Source organism: Ctenopharyngodon idella, chromosome 16 (genome assembly GCF_019924925.1).
Source record: "Ctenopharyngodon idella isolate HZGC_01 chromosome 16, HZGC01, whole genome shotgun sequence".
In the NCBI taxonomy this organism is placed as follows: domain Eukaryota; kingdom Metazoa; phylum Chordata; class Actinopteri; order Cypriniformes; family Xenocyprididae; genus Ctenopharyngodon; species Ctenopharyngodon idella.
In genome coordinates this window covers 13,647,618-13,651,432 of record NC_067235.1, presented here as the reverse complement: position 1 = coordinate 13,651,432, position 3,815 = coordinate 13,647,618, and the positions used below count along the sequence as shown (strand labels likewise).

At 39.5% G+C, this 3,815-nt stretch overlaps 1 long non-coding RNA gene across 1 annotated transcript in view; it reads right to left on the bottom strand.

Annotated features, from left to right (window-relative positions):
- Positions 1 to 3,711, bottom strand: part of LOC127497710 (uncharacterized) — a 31,003-nt gene extending 27,292 nt beyond the window's left edge. Inside the window, exons 1-2 of the long non-coding RNA XR_007925635.1 lie at positions 3,239 to 3,711; positions 184 to 250 (exon numbers count right to left, since the gene is read on the bottom strand). This is a non-coding gene — a long non-coding RNA (uncharacterized LOC127497710). The remainder of the gene's footprint in view (positions 1 to 183; positions 251 to 3,238) is intronic.
- Between the last annotated feature and the right edge of the window lie 104 nt (positions 3,712 to 3,815).

The window sequence follows — 3,815 nt, the reverse complement described above, 5'->3', positions numbered from 1 at the left end:
GGCTTGGTTTTCTTATCACCTGTATCATGCCTATGTGTTGGAGAAAGTGTCAGTACATCAACGTCCAGAAATTAAATGCTACTGTGTTTAATCCTGGGTGACTAGGTTTAAATGTTTAAACCAGCATTCTGGTGCTTAACACTACTAAAGTCAACATTTAAATGCATATAAAGGCTTTCTTACCCTCTGATGTGGAGTTTGAAGGCCCAGTCCTTGGTTTTAGAAAGGCTGCATTAACTACAACAGTAGCCTAAAATAGGGGGGTTTAAAGAAAAGAAAGATGAGACTGAAGAAGCGACAAATCTTCTGTATTGTGACGTACAACTATTTGGTAATGAACTATTAAAAAAGAAAAAATGTAGGGCGGGGACTTGGTTCTGTTCATCAGTTGTTGATTGGATTTTGAGATGTTGTAGTTGCACTCAAATGAATGCGAGCTTTCAGGTGATTGTGGAGGGGCGGAGTTTAAGCGGACTAAATGATTGAAGAAGTCCACCATACATCACCAGTGTCGTGTGCCAGAAGAATGAAACATGCATGCATGAACAATAAGATCTGTAACATGTATTTAAAAAAATAGATGAATTTTCTTTTACAGTTAGGGTTAGTTACTTGTAATTATGCATAATTTACTGTTATTACTATAGTAAGTACATGTAGTAACATGTAACTACGGCACTGTAAAATAGTGTTCCCATATATTATTGCTGTTTCATTTTCATTCTTTCTATAGGTTAGTAGGAAATAATCACAATTAGTGGTAGGTTTTTATCAGCAAGAAATAACCAAATAGGCATATAGTTGGGGGAAGAAATCTTTAAAGCTGCTCTGGAACAATACTTACATTAATTTATTTACCATTATTTTATTAATATTTATTAAGCATTATAAAATATATTTGAATAAGAAAATTTAGGGTTTTTTTTTCTTTGAAAGAATGTGCCCTGATGCATTATGTACAAACCCGATTCCAAAAAAGTTGGGACACTGTACAAATTGTGAGTAAAAAAGGAATGCAATAATTTACAAATCTCTTAAACTTATATTTTATTCACAATAGAATATAGATAACATATCAAATGTTGAAAGTGAGACATTTTGAAATGTCATGCCAAATATTGGCTCATTTTGGATTTCATGAGAGCTACACATTCCAAAAAAGTTGGGACAGGTAGCAATAAGACGCCGGAAAAGTTAAATGTACATGTAAGGAACAGCTGGAGGATCAATTTGCAACTTATTAGGTCAATTGGCAACATGATTGGGTATAAAAAGAGCGAAAAATAGTGGAGCAATATCAGAAAGGAGTTTCTCAGAGAAAAATTGCAAAGAGTTTGAAGTTATCATCATCTACAGTGCATAATATCATCCAAAGATTCAGAGAATCTGGAACAATCTCTGTGCGTAAGGGTCAAGGCCGGAAAACCATACTGGATGCCCGTGATCTTCGGGCCCTTAGACGGCACTGCATCACATACAGGAATGCTACTGTAATGGAAATCACAACATGGGCTCAGGAATACTTCCAGAAAACATTGTCGGTGAACACAATCCACCTGTGCCATTCGCTGTTGCTGGCTAAAACTCTATAGGTCAAAAAAGAAGCCATATCTAAACATGATCCAGAAGCGCAGGCATTTTCTCTGGGCCTAGGCTCATTTAAAATGGACTGTGGCAAAGTGGAAAACTGTTCTGTAGTCAGACGAATCAAAATTTGAAGTTCTTTTTGGAAAACTGGGACACCATGTCATCCGGACTAAAGAGGACAAGGACAACCCAAGTTGTTATCAGCGCTCAGTTCAGAAGCCTGCATCTCTGATGGTATGGGGCTGCATGAGTGCGTGTGGCATGGGCAGCTTACACATCTGGAAAGGCACCATCAATGCTGGAAGGTATATCCAAGTTCTAGAACAACATATGCTCCCATCCAGACGTCGTCTCTTTCAGGGAAGACCTTGCATTTTCCAACATGACAATGCCAGACCACATACTGGATCGATTACAACATCAAGGCTGCGTAGAAGGATCCGGGTACTGAAATGGCCAGCCTGCAGTCCAGATCTTTCACCCATAAAGAGGAAGATGCGACAAAGAAGACCTAAGACAGTTGAGCAACTAGAAGCCTGTATGAGACAAGAATGGGACAACATTCCTATTCCTAAACTTGCGCAACTTGTCTCCTCAGTCCCCAGACGTTTGCAGACTGTTATAAAAAGAAGAGGGGATGCCACACAGTGGTAAACATGGCCTTGTCCCAACTTTTTTGAGATGTGTTGATGCCATGAAATTTAAAATCAACTTATTTTTCCCTTAAAATGATACATTTTCTCAGTTTAAACATTTGATATGTCATCTATGTTGTATTCTGAATAAAATATTGAAATTTGAAACTTCCACATCATTGCATTCCTTTTTTATTCACAATATGTACAGTGTCCCAACTTTTTTGGAATCGGGTTTGTACAATATGACCAAATATTAAAGTAATTTTGGTTTCATGTTGACTTTAAGCCCTTTTAAACTCCCTGTTTTCAAAGAGAGAGACTGCCACCACAGCACAGATCTGGCTCTATTAAATCAGAGAATCAAAGTGGTGCACTGCTTTCATTAGAGGCTCTTCCAGGGCTCAGACTCTGCCTACATGGTGCCTTAACCATCTGAGCAGAGCTTGTTTTCCCCTCCCCTCAGCCCAGCCCTTCTTGAGCAGAGCTCCAGGGCCAGGGCATTCCGCTGTGCTGCTCCAGACCGCAGTTAAGCAGCTCCGTCTGGAGTACGTGACGGCATGCAGAGCCGCCCAAGTCCCTGCTCTCACTTAACAGATCAGTCACAGAAATCATTAACACGTTTCATTCGAAGAGAGAGTGCTAGGAAATCAACACACCTGAGATGCAAAACTTCTCTGCAATGACAGCAGGGCTAATTGTCCTTTCTACCCTCAGCGGTGTCTTTTAGCTGGACATTTGCCCAGCTAAAAGACGTTAGTATACTCTGCTTTCTTAGTGTCACCTAAGGTGACCATATTTCTGAAACTGGAGACATTTCCTCTTAATATCACTGAAACCTCACTTGTTACTGTCTATGGAAAACGGGGACGTCTGGTCACCCTAATAACCGTGAGGGGCGCTATAGCGTAAACGGTCTTCTTTTACGGCATCTTTCGACTACTGTTGTTTGTAATAGTTAGAAGAGAATCTTTCAAGTTAAACTTTATAAAGATAAAGTGTTTTCAGCAGCTTACCTGAAGTCGACACCTGAAAGTAACTCTAACGTCCGCGCACGTGACGTATGTACCACCTGATAGCAAGTTGGCAGTGCGTTGCTCAAGCGCTCGCGCTCTGCTTTTGCCTGGTCGATGATTCTTACTTAGAGGAATTTGTCTTTTTAAAGTCGTGGGATTTAAAATAATTTTTTTTTACATAAAATTAAATAATTTTTCAATATTATTTTCCCCGTTTAACATTGCCTGTAGGCAAGTGAACTCCTGTGGAGGCTTCCTCCATTTATGCAGTTGTTAACTTAGAGCTATTTCTACTTTATTTATCCCATATGCAATAAGATGTGTCCTACCCACTTTTTAAATCATTCCTACAATTCTGACTGTTGTCATAACCACAGGAAGGCGTGCAGATAAGAACGCGTTTTATGTAAACAAAGCACACTATTGTGAACGCTTGTCATTATCAGAAATTCTGACTGCCAAGAAACTGCTGCTTTTGTTTGGGTGTCGAGTTGGCGTTAGCACAACAAACGTTTTGGCTCTCAAAAAGATTTACATTTCTTGCTTGCAGCTTCCTCTTTTGCCAATTTGAGCAGTT